Source organism: Triticum dicoccoides, chromosome 3B, assembly GCF_002162155.2.
Source record: "Triticum dicoccoides isolate Atlit2015 ecotype Zavitan chromosome 3B, WEW_v2.0, whole genome shotgun sequence".
Lineage (NCBI taxonomy): Eukaryota > Viridiplantae > Streptophyta > Magnoliopsida > Poales > Poaceae > Triticum > Triticum dicoccoides.
Window position 1 is genome coordinate 622,500,265 of NC_041385.1, and position 13,924 is coordinate 622,514,188.

Sequence of the window (13,924 nt, forward strand, 5' to 3'; positions counted from 1 at the left end):
AGAGAAAGATCGACATGGAGATGGAGCTACGGCAGTGGAGCAAGCCGGCTCCAAAAGGAAGATGGACTACCTGGGACGTCGGGCTATAGCTAGAAGGGTGGTTGGGACGCGTCATCGGCCCATACCGCGGTGACCCCCGATTGGGACGCACCGACTGTGGGTTTTCTCCCTCACCGATGTCGACCGCGTCTACGCAAAACATTGTTCCCTTCTCCCAGCTGCGGGATTAGGCCCGTTGTTCTATGCTTGTGAAGAGAGCAACCTTAGCAAGCAGGCTTGTAGCTTAGGCTCCTGCTAGTGTATATATAGTGGTTTTCTTTTTCTCTCCATATCAACCATTTTATATTGCGTACACGTCATTCAAGAGTGAAATGATGGTGGCTTCTTCCGACTAACTTACTGTGTGATTTGACTACTCCTTAGTGGCCCCTACACGTACTCCCCCTATGTGTATGCAACAGTCACATGTACACATGGACGCAAAAACGCGCGCGACGCCCTAATGCATGCATGTCCGAGCACACGACGGAACACACACGGTCACGCTAAGTGCTCAACCTACACGTGCATGCACACACATACTCAGTCAGGTGAGCTAGTGACCGTATAAACACCGGAAAATATATATATTGAGCGCAATGAGCGTATTATGAAGTCCACTGACCATATTTTTACAAATGTACAGTGACAGACAGTGTATTTACCTCGTTTGAAATTAAGCCATATTAATCGGAGAGGAGGCAGTATGGACTAGCATTACTTTGTTGTGTCCCGTCAACTTGCCGAACAAGGAGAAGGTTGCAGGACGGAAGAAGCTTGCGCGCGGTGGCTCGCAGGACAATGAGAAACTTTTGACTAATGCAAGCTCTCCCTCGCTCAGGCGGTGGACGTGCAACAGTTAATTTGTGTTAGATTGCCAGAAGCATACACTATACTACTAGTGCTACTATTGTTCAACTTCTCGAATAGCCGAACAGCCAAGCGCAAAGTTTACTAGTACTAGTACTACTACTATAGTCTATAAAGGTACGTACTATACTAGTACTAGGAACCAGATGGAGGAGTGTCTACACTCTTATTATAATTTTAAAATGTGATAAAGCAATCTTCAACACATTTGGTTCTCTTCGAGGGTTCTCGCATGTGATAATGGAAGTTGATTGCATGCAACACTCGCCACAATTCTCGCTTAATTCTGGCTCATATCCTGTTACAAATAGTAGCGCTCGGTAATATTTCCTCTGTTTTTGTTATTCAGCATGTAAAAAGGTCAGCAAACCTTGCGGCGCATCTTCGTGCGAACCGTGCTTGCTGCACTTTGAATGTGGCCGAGAGCTGGCTTGATGAAACACCTCGCTTCCTACTTCTTTTTTTGCGGGGTACCTCGCTTCCTAGTGACCAGTGTCTTGGTTGATCGTCCTAAGAATGCTTATATATGAATAAATCTCTCTCATTTACCCGCAAAAAAGATTAAGCCATATTAACCGGAAAGGAGGGAGTATGGACTAGCACTACTTTTTGGTGTGTCCCGTCAACTCGCAGATCAAGGAGAAGCTTGCAGGACAAGGTGAAGCTCGCTTACGCCTTTTGACTAATGCAACCTACCCTCGGTGGACATGCATCAGTCCATTCGGTGTCAGATTATCAGAGGCATACACTGTAGTACCCAACATGTGGAGTACCATCATTGTTCGACTTCACGAAGAGGCGAAGAGCCAAGCGCAGTAGTACGAGTAGCACTACTACTAGAACCGCATGGTGGAGCGTATGTACTCTTTTTTTATCTCTGATAAAGTACACGTTTATTCCGGAGAAGGGCGGAAAACGGCAGCCCAACATGTAATGAATGATATCAATCAACCAACCATGCTCGAATATATCTTGGCCTCCGTGCAAGCACGTCTGTGTGTTCCCGCTCCTCGTCTCTCTCAAGGAACGGCGGGTTGGCTCTTTTCCGTCAATTGAGATTGGTTTGCTCACACTCCTGTCCCACATGTCAGTGATATGCCAAGAGGAGGTGCGTTGACCAACTAGACATACGCGTACTTGGTTTTGCACCTTCATACTACTCCTCCCTCCGTCACAGTTTACAGGGCGCGCTTCATTATGATGCATTTCTCTCAATGCATTTCCACCACCAGAGAGACTTTAGACGCGTTTGGTTTAATGCTCAATTAATTAGGGCATGGTAACCGGAATCAAGTCCACAATTTTCTCTCCATGTACTTTGTACTACTACAGAGTGGAGTAAGTGCATGCATGTGTGTACCCGGGGTGGAAGCACTGCATGCATGTGTATACGCATTATTCCCTCTAGTAATAGACATCGTGCTATAACTACCAATGCTATTTTTCAGGCCGATCGCTAGTCGCCTTGGTCGCACAGATTTTTTTTCTTTTTCCTGAAGCACGCTGCCTATACAGTGACGGATGGAGTAGTATGAGCGGATTCAAAGAAGAGCGTATTGATAGTTGCTTCTTCAGAGCAACTTACAGTGGGAAAGGTGGGGCTTATGATTTGACTGCTCATTACTCACTATTAATGCGGCGCAACGACCGGGATGAGTCTCCCATGCGGTTGTGCACTACCCCCTCGGTTCTTAAATATACTCCGGAGTATTTGTCTTTCTAGAGATTTCAACGAATGACTACTCAAATATTTGTCTTTTTAGAGATTTCAAATGGACTGGCACATACGGATCTATATATACATATTTTAGAGTGTAGATTCACTCATTTTGCTCCGTATGTAGTCACTTGTTGAAATCTCTAGAAAGACGAATAGAATATTTAGGAATGGAGGGAGTACACATACGAAGCAAAATGAGTGAATCTACACTCTAAAATATGCCCGTTTGAAATTTGTAAAAAGACAAATATTTAGGAACGAAGGAGTATAGTTTTATGCATGGCACATGGACCCGGATGATGAAGAGGCTTCTGGCAATGCTATCAAGCTTCCATCATTTGTTTACATAATTTACGTACTATACTAATAATTTTCCAACGACATGAAATTGTACAATGGTGTGAGCTTTCAGCTTTTGTTTCGCGTGTCTTGCCATCGATGCTCTTTCGGAAACAATAAAAAACTAACTTCCTTGCTAATGCATGTCAATTATTAGCATATCAGAGCTAATAATTACATCACAACTGAAGACAGAGTTGTCAGAAGGTGTTAAATTAAAATTGATCCATGCTTTCATTGGCAGCAATGTCCCCCCAGCTTTGTCTAAATCAACAAGGCATGTTGGGAAAAAAAGTAGCTGTCTGGAGCATGCAACATTCCGATCATTTTGTGAAATTCCACTAAAATAGAGCTGAGCGTCCCTGTTCCAAAGATATTAAGTGTGATTATGATAACAGAGGATTGCTGATGAAACAATAAACACATAAGTAGAAGCTGGTCACCTTTGCAGTCTCTCTTAAGACTAACTAGTTGGAGAAGATTAGGCTCGGAGTTGGATGAGGAGGATAGAGCAAAACCAATCTCCCTTTGTGCAGTCGCACTGAAATGTAGAGACATTGCCCGTGTGACATTTTAGTACAACTGCACAAAACACCCTTAAGAAAAAAGTGATTTGTGCAGTTCACCAAAAGGTCGCAATAGCAACGAGGTGAAATGGATAGCCCCGTTTGCAAAAGAGAGGTAGAAAGGAAACAATTACTGGCCAATAACAGTTGATGACATATGCGACGACAAAAAAGAAGCATATTCCTTGCCCTAAGGGAACATAACAACACGGTTGTGTTTGTCTAAAACGGTGTGAGGACGAGAATGCAATATGGAAAGTACGCCGGACGAGCTACGTTTTGGGCAAAGAACTATGGAAGATACACATGCAGCGACGTGGGAAGACAGGCAGTGGAGCAAGGATGGAGGGGATACCTGGAGGTCGTCGAGATGTAACTAGGTGAGCGGCGGCGGGCGGAATCTGCGAGCAGGTGGTGTAGGCCCTACCATGCCGGAGCTTGGTCAGAGAGAACGGCGTGTACCGCAGATCGGGACGTGCTGCCTCGGCGCCGTCGAACGGAGAAATGATGCACTTCCTCCCTTTCCCCCGGCGGACGGGATGCGGCCGGATCAGTGACCAACGGTGAGAGAGAGAGAGGCCACCGCACTCCCTTTCCCCCAGCGGGCGGGATGCGGCCGGATCAGTGACCAACGGTGAGAGAGAGAGAGGCCACCGCAGCCTTGTGTGAGATACTCTGAAGAGCGACAAACCAGGCCCGCAAGGCTCCATTGTATATAGTGAGCGGACTACCTTTTTCTACCTAAAAATCGTTTTATATTCTGTGTACGTGCCATTGAGTGCTATAACTTTATTTAAAAATAACGCGGCAACGCGTCAAGTCAAACTTTGTTTCGTGCACGCGTGGTACACGACCTCCCTAGGTAAACAACCGCTACATGCTTTCAAATTAGCACGTGGGCTACCATTTCATAAAGAAATGAGCTCCACCGTGTACCCGCGCGGGTGTGGCTGGGCACGAAGCGTGAGTACGTGCATGGTGCACCTATTCTCTTCTTGTATACGTACACCACCTACGTGGGGTTGTGTGAGAGAGATACAAACCTAGAGAGATATAGTGTGTAGGTTCTTGAGAGTTTTTTTGAGGGGGGGGGGGTCAATCAAAAAATGTAACATATGCAATGTGTGTGAAATAGAGTCCTGGATATAACATATATATAGAGGGGGCGATCCACGAGAAGAGAGTGGAGGTATCATCGGCTTGAGGTGTCCATAAAATCGAAGAGTGGGATGATGTGTGTGTGTGCGCGCGTGCGCAATCAATAAAGAGTGCCATCGAATTTGTGTGTGCCCACGTCAAATATATAGAGTGGCTGGCCTACTGGAACGTCAGAGGGGACATGTGCAGTTTGTCTCTGTGGCATGGATACCTACCTGCAGCGCTGGACTATCGGTGTGTGGTGGGGGAAGAGGGAGGCCCAATTAACTATAGAGGTACAATGGCTGGTATATGTGTGGAGGAGGAGAGAGGCCTACCTCATGTATTAAGGAGATCGATCTGCCTCATGTATTAAGGGAGATCGATCGACATCCATGCATATGTGTAGGAGAGGAATAAGGTTGGGAGAGAGACAGAGCTAGAGTGTTGGAGGGGGTGGTAGTGGAGTTGCTTCTAACAAATGGTGGGATAGGCTTGCTAGACAAACGAAGGGCACGCCCGCAATATCAATAAGAGAGGAGATGGCTGCTTGTTGTCTGTGCACATGCGTGTGAGAGACGGGTCAGGAGGCATGCACGAATGATGAGGGGGGACGATGTGGCTGTGGTAAGCAGACGTAACTACATAGGAAGATCAATCGCCCTTTGTTAGAGAAAGGAGAGACATAACTTGTGAGGTACGTCGATCGATGGGGGGGTAGTTAAAGTCGATCTAGGTATATGTTGGGAAATCGATCGGTATACATGCATGTGTGTGTTAGAAGCAAATGAGGCACGAGGAGAAGGATAGAGAGAGAGGGATGAATGTAGGAGGTGGTACGAGAGGCATACTATATCGAGGGGGAGGAGTGCGCGAGTACGAGAACGATGAAAAGAGTGGTGGGAGTGAGGCATGGACGGTGACAAGAGAAGAGGGGAAGCTTGTGTTTGTGCTAGGCACACCTGGCTAGAGAGGCATATCGATCGATGTGTGCCGTAAAGAAGGAGCTGGGGGGCCTACACACACCATGGGTGAACGACCTAAAGTGAAAAGACGAATTTGCGCGACGGAGCTAGAGAAAGCTGAGGGAGGGTGAGAGGGATGCGGGTGTGTCCATGCACAAGAGAAAGTTAGCGCTAGCTACAAAGATAAGAGGGTTGTGTGGGTATAAAAGACGAGTAGAGATCACATATGCTTCATTATAAAAAGCGAATTCGGATATTTGAAGAATTTATCATAGTGTTTTAAACCGACGCATGTGTGAATATATATAACGGTGATACACATGGTGTGTTTATGAACATGTTATACTACATTTAATATATTTTATCTCTACTCTTATAAAAACCGGAGTTGTTGATGATGGTGTGCCTGCCATACTGCATTATAGGCCGTCCGATTTATATCTGGCGGATAACAGGAAACTATGATGGTTGAAGTTCGCAACAATCATGATTGTAGATTCTTATTGAAATAGAGAAACGAATTCAAATTTAGTTCGAATTGCAGCGGTAGTATAGACATTTGGAATGCACTAAAATGTTGGTATGAGTAGGTTACATGCATTATACAGCAAGCGAAAAAATTTAATCGGACATAACATGGATTCATACTCCCTCCTTCCATCTATATAGGGCGTAATGAGATTTTTAAGACCGCATTTGACTATTGACAAGATTAATAGTACATGACATGCACAATGTGGAAATTATATCATTGAAAGAACCTTTCGCAGACGAATTTAACAGTGTGCTTTGTGTAAGTTGCATGTCATATATCATTGCTCTAATATTTGGTCAAACTTAGCATCAAAAAATGCATTAGGACCTATATAGATGGAAGGAGGGAGTAGCTTTGAATAGCATTTGTATAGTAAAACGGGGCAAGACTCTCTCTTTGTGTGGTGTGAATAGTTTTATTTTTTTCATTTTCTTTTTGGTTGAGGGAAGTGCGAATTGATTTGGTACGTACAAGTACAATATTACTACAGGTTAGGCTTGTCCCTAAAATTCAACCCGCGTCTTGTTATATCCCGAAAATTCAGATATCGTGCTCCCAAAACTGGCGCCTTCACAACCCGCGCCTTGCTATCCCGAAATTACAACGCGCGTGAAAACTCCCTCCAGCTGCCAAATCCCGACACACGAAATCCCCCTTCTAACCCTGAGCCGAAAGGGCGCTAGTTCAAATCGGTGGGGGGTACTTTTGTAACACACCCTACATTTTGGACAAGCGCGTCCCTAAGTCATGCTTCACCCCCTCCCATCGCCCCCTTTTGGCCATTTAAAATCCCAGGACGCCATAACCTCTCCGCTCCAGCCGCGAAACCCCACCCTCCTTCGTCCGCCACGTCACCGCTGCCCTGCCGGAGCCTCTTCCCCGACGACGTCGTCCATCGCAACAGCTCGACGTCCCTCATCCACCTCCCCGGATGAGGATCCGTCGTCCATCTCGTCGTCCCGCCGGTTTAGCCGCCCCGTCCTCCACCTCCTAGGAGCTGCTCCGACGATCGCCTCATCTATCGCGGCTGCTCCATTCCCATAGCGTCGCCATAACCTGCTCCACCGGAACCGCAGCATCCTCACCCACTCCTCGGACGAAGCCGAGGCCTACTCGGCGCCACCAAAGAGGTTGTACACTCATCACATCGCACCTTCTCCTTAACTCGACCTCCCGGCGCCGATGGTTCTCCATCCCGCACCCCCATGGAGTGGCTACCTTGAAGCCGGTGCCGCGTGCGACATCTCCGGCGGCTCTCCCCCAGTGCGAGGCCCCTTCGGCGGCGGCGTCCATACCTGCCGGATCTGCTGCTGCTGCTTCGGCTCTCGCTCACTCACTCGCGCTGCTGCTGCTGCTCCAGTTCTCGCTCGATCGCTCGCTCGCCCAGCTGCTGCTGCTGCTCTCCCCCTCGCTTGTGCTGCTGCTCTGCTCTGATTAAGCCACACTTCAGTCGACTAAATCGACTTTTCGGTCAGTCGATTTTCAGGGGTTGGGGGGCTCGCTGGAGTTAAGGAAGAACCACCCGCAGCGGGGACGGGGGCTCGCTGGAGAGGTACCCCACTATCTATCTTAGGGTTCAGGATGGGGGCGGGGGGCCTAGAGGGCTGTCCGGGGTGGTGGTGGCGAGTTGTTTCGGGGCGGCGTGGCGGTGCTGGGGCCGGCGGTTCGGCTGGTGGTGGCTGGCGGCTCAGGGGGGTGCAGGTTGAAGATGAACTGCAGGCCCTCCCTAAACTACATGTCAAGTGCATCTCTGCTACCATTGCGTTCAGTTTCGACATTAGCATTGAGATTCAACAGTAAATTTTAGTTTCGACAGTTAAGTTCAGAGTCAACAGTTTTTACCTCATCTGCTGTAGTCAGGTGGTTTTTGGTGATGTTAATTTTACATCCATTTTACATCATCTATTGGAGATGCTATTAGAATCCCACTTGAGATTGACGATGTCTGTCTTGTGCTGCTTCAGCCTTGACATCTTATGGCTCACCGGAGCTGCTCCAACGACTGAATGATCCATCACAACAAAGTAGTGCCCTGCACGCCGTCTACAGATTCCTCAGATCTTCCTCCACACCTCCAACAGCCACCTCTACCTCAACTGCATTCAGATTCCACAGTAAATTTCAGTTTTGATAGTTAAGTTCAAAGTTAACAGTTTTTACCTCATCTGTTGTAGTCAGGTGGTTTTTGGTGATGTTAATTTTACATCCATTTTACATCATCTATTTGAGATGCTATTAGAATCCCACTTGAGATTGACGATGTCTGTCTTGTGCTGCTTCAGTCTTGACGACTTACGGCTCACCAGAGCTGCTCCAACGACAGAACGATCCATCACAACAGAGCAGTGCCCTGGACGCCGTCTACAGATTCCTTAGATCTTCCTCCACACCTCCGACAGCCACCTCTGCCTCAACTGCTTCAGCGACCAACCCCTTGATGCTGAGGTTGACACGGCTACGTCAAAGAGGTTGTACACTTGTTGCATCACTTATTACTATACATTCACGTCGATCCATTAGGGCTATTTTGGTTCAACGGAAAAACATTGATCACTAGTTGTTACCATCACTCTAAATTTCTGCATGCTCTCCTTACATAATCTCACCATATTTTTTTCGTATGCATGTCAGATATTGTACACAGTCATGCTGAACATGTAGAGAAAAAGAGAAGAGTTTTGCGTGGCAATACAATGTCATGCAGACATCGCTCCATGGTGGGTTCAATGGCAAACCCTCCCCACCCCTATTCAGATTGTAATCCAGAGGAAGATATCTGTTCTAAGGCGGATTCAGACGCCGTTGACCACTCCTATTTACCCCCCAAGGTGTTTGCTCTACCTTGGCATGATGATGTTAGTCATATCATGCATATATTGCCTTGCAGTTCCTACTTTTGACATCATATATGTCATCTACTTAGTTTAGACATGTTCTGTAATGCCACCTGTTTAGTTTCGATATCATATATGGGAATTATGCAGTCTCATGTCTTTTAGCCATCCACAATATATGTGAAATGTGCAATGCCATCCTGTTTAACCAGGCATCATATATTTGAATGATAACTTGCCCATCCTTTTCTTCATTACATTTCCATTTGTCGACAATGTTTGTACATTAAACTACTCTTCCTGTGAATCAGCCATTTGGGTGGGAGATGGAAAAATCTGGAGTGAAAACAAGGCCTTCAGAGCAGACAGTGCTACCTATCAAAGCAGATCTCTTGTTGGGTCCTGATAGCTCCATAGAGATGGATTCAGAGACAGATGACCAGTCCTATTCCCCCACTGAGGTGTATGCTCTAACTTCGCACGGTTATACTGCTCATATCATGCATACGGTGTCTTGCATTGCATAGTTTAGACATCATATACACAATATTCAACACCATGTTCTTAGTTCAGACATCATATCGAATGCCCTCTGTTTAGCATATAAATCACGTATGTGAATTAAATGGCGGTCCTGATTACTTAGATAACATGTAGGTGAATTATGTCAAGCGAACCTGTTTAGTTATTCATCATATCTTTGAATTATGTTATGCTATGCTATCCAGTTTAGATAGACATCATATATGTGAAATTATGTCATGCTATCCGTTTTAGTTAAACAATATAAATGCCAACTATTTCATGCCCTCTTTTTTCCACACTATCTATTGCATCTGTCTCTCATACAATGTCTGTAAATTCAACTATGTTTCCTGTGTATCAGCCATTTGAATTGGAGCGGGTGATGCTAGTATCTAGCGGAATAAAAACACGGTCTTCAAATAAAACAGTGCTACCTATTGGTGGAGATAGCACCCCGGTTGTACATGCACAAGAACCAGCCCTACCACACATACCCCAAACTCTCGCAGATTGTACCCCTACTTTGATGGACAGAGAACTAGCTTCACCCATTCTAACCCCAACCCCAGCCGATAGTAACCCAGTTCCTGTTGACACAACACCATCTCCACCATAGAGCTCCCAAACAAGAGCAGTTAGTAAGGCAGCTCCAGTGCCCAAAGGGCCAGTACTATCATGGCGAACCCCAACTCCACCAGTTAGTACGCCTATTCCTGTGGAGGAAGCACAACCAGCTAGTCGTAGTTTAGCATCTATCGCATCTGATGTTGTTAAATCGTATGTGCGTATCTTCCCATCTTGGAAATATTATACTAAGGATGAAGGGAAATGCCAGTTGCAGGTGTTTGTCCAGGAGTTATGTGTAAGTAATGTTATTCATGGCAATTACTTTGCTTCATCCCAAACATCCTACCTTCATGATGGTTATAATAAAACAAATTTTCCCATTTTTCTCTATAGAGAAGGACCAATTTGGAAACTCTGGATGAGGTAACCTGTGCTAACACCTCTGCTATCTTCAAGAATGCTTGGTGGCAGTATCGGAATTACCTGAAGAAAACGTACTTCACCGGCAAAGAAACTCATCAAATTCCCTTACGTTCTCCTGAGACACATTTACTGGACGATGACTGGGAACGCCTTGTTCTGTACTGGTCCCAAACCAAGAATGTGGTAAGGTCTATGAGCTCATTTTCTATTTTAAAGTATTATATTCTTACGTCTTACTGTACTCTGTTAATGTAGAACAAGTGCCTAAACCTGAAGAACAACTGTTCTAATTTAAGATTCCATTGCTATCATAGTTCAAAAAAGCGTTAGGCGTTAATTGTGCGTTTTGCCACCGCCTTGCGCTTTACTGACCAAAGCGCATGCTTATGCGTAGTTATGCATAGATTATGCGTAGTTATGCGCAATGCGTTTTGCCAATGCCTAGAGCCTAGGCGCGCTTAAGCGCTCGCTTAGGCACGCCTATTTTAACTATGATTGCTTTGCTCTTGTGTCACTGTATTTACTCATACAAACTTATTTTTAAATTGAAGGATCCAATCGAAACTCCAATGGCATAGCAGGTATGTTCACGCATGTTTCTTTAACAGGTTTGCTCTTATCAATAGCTCTGTTGATTTCAATTTCAATTGTCTATACAGTTGACTTTCATATCATGCACATTACTAGCATCACAACAGAGCCAATAGTGTTGTTGTACATGTAGACCCGTGGTACCCATCTGAAATCTTGTTGTGCCGTGTAGTTTCCCACGCTTTGTATTCTTTCACTGTTGCTTTTTCTTGAACTGATATGATTTGAACCGTGTCTCTATTTTGATTTGGCAAGACAATGCAATGACCATAGGACATAGATATATGTTTGTTTGATGCTTTTATTATGTACTAGTACTTGGCAATAGAAGACTTGGTAGTTTAATCCTGTCCACCTTACTAATGAACTGGTTCACCGAAATGAGTTTCATATACTAGTACATGCTAAACTTGTTATGTGTCTGATTGTTTCTTCTTTTAGAATGCTGATAGAATATGGGGGAAGAGTGCCTTATTAAGCAATGGTAAAGGAAGTAATGCAGATAAGCTTCAGGATAGTGACACGTCCTTGTTGGTCTCAAACAAAGCTGATAAAACAGCTAAGGAAGACTATCTTGAAGACAGCGAGACAACCCCAAAGTCTTGTCTTGGTTTAGTGTTCGAGTTACTCGCCACTACCGCTTGCACAAGCTATTCAAACTCACTGTCTGAATCAGTTCGGTTTCTTGAGTATCAACTACAAGCTGAAAGACATCGATCAGCTATGCTGCGACAAGAAGCGGAAGGACTGCGGAAGTCCCTAGAGCATTCAGATGTATACTTTCTGGTGCAACAGCAAGCGTTGGAGGATTTTGGCGCCAAACAGGACAAAGCTAATCAGCTTGCTAAGCTTATTGCCAGCATGGTGGATACCCAGGATAACGTTTCTTGAGCTCTTCTAAAGTTGTTTAAGTTATGCTCTTGTTTTGCTGCCGCGTTTATTTGCACTGGTGGCCAATTTTGACAGTCAGTGTATGTAATATGCTGCTTTGTTCCCTATATTTGCACTGGTGGCGGACTTTGATGCCTAGTGGATGTAATATGTGTAATAGCGGTAATAGGCTAGCATTAATTGCTTGCTTATTTATTTCATTATTGTCTTGTTTAGTTGTTTGCTTGTAGTCACTACAGTTCTTTTTCTGTGTTTTTCTAGTGGCCACAATAGCCTATTTTGGTAACTAGGCCAAAATAATCATGGCAACACACGGACCGTTGTAACCATGGGCCTCCTGTAGGCCGTATGATCCATGGGCCTTCGTCCGGCCGTAGGATCCATTGGCCTTCTATACGGGCCGTAGGATCCATCGGCCTTCTATACGGGCCGTAGGATCCATGGGCCTTCTATACGGGCCTTAGGGTCCATGGGCCTTCTACGGGCCATAGGGTCCATGGGCCTTCTACAGGCCATACGATCCATGGGCCTTCTACGGGCCGTACTATCCATGGGCCTCATATGGGCCGTAGGATCCATGGGCCTTCTACGGGGCGTATCATCATTTCGCCAATCATGGGCCGTACTATTTGTGGACCATAACGGGCCGTTAATAGGCCGTATTTGATAATTCTATGAAAACAGCCCAACGGTTTTTTTTGACATGAAAACGGCCCAACGTATTAACGGTCCGTAAATGGGCCGACTGTAACGACGGGCTGAATTTGGCCCACTAGCAGAAAATGACAGTAACGGGCCGTATGTAACCGAATGCTGCAAATGAGCCGAAGAATCAATGGGCCCTGAGAAGGCCGAAAGATAACTTAGGCTGGAAATGGCCCAATGGAATAATGGGCCGTTAATGGGTATAGAGTGATACACTGTTCATTACGGGCCAGTTTCACCATGGGTCGTTAATGGGCCAAGAGTTACAAAGGTCCTCATATGGGCCGAAAGAAGTCATGGGCCACACATGGGCCGGAAGTTAAAATGGGCTGAATCATATAGGACGGCCCAGATGACGCTACTGGGCCTAATTCGGATAGGCCGTAATGAGCCCTGGGTTAGCGAGCTGTAAATGGGCTATATGCAAACAGGCCGTTAACAGTCTTTCCATGGGCCGGGCCGCCACCTTTTGACCAAGTCAAACGGGCCGGCCTTTTCACAGGAATGGGCCTCTGTTGGGACGTGCCACGTTTCGCCGTATCATAGGCGACTTCGATCCAATGAGAGGATGACATCTGTCCCAACGGTGAGCCAACACGTGTTTCCTCCAGCCAATGATGATTTTACACGTGGAAAATTCCCATTGGTCGGGGTTGTTAACGGGTTATCGGATCCAAAACCCGACCCGATAGCTTAACGGCGTTCCGTTACGGTGGATGCCACGTGTCGGTCACCCTTGACGAAAGAACTTCTGTGACGCACGATTTATCGTCATGGAAGTGGACACTTCCATGATGATAATTTTGATAATGTCATGGAACACTTCTACGACATCACAGGTATGACTATCTTGATTCTGTCATAAATTTGTCATGGATGTACATGCATGACAAAAAGGCGACCTACTGTGACAAACACGTATCATCATGGAAGTGTATTTTTTTAGTGAGAGTACGCATGCCTCGACTGCAACCATCCGGATCCCCGGAAAGTATCCAATTTACGAACACGTTTTTAGTTTAAGTTTCCCATAACGAAACTGAGAAAACCATTGATATGTATCTAACATATATACTTTTCCAAACACTTTTCACCTTGTTTTGGACTCTAACTTGCATGATTTGAATGAAACTAACCCGGACTGATGTTGTTTTCAGCAGAACTGCCATGATGTTGTTTTATGTGTAGAAAAGAAAAGCTCTCGAAATGTCCTGGAA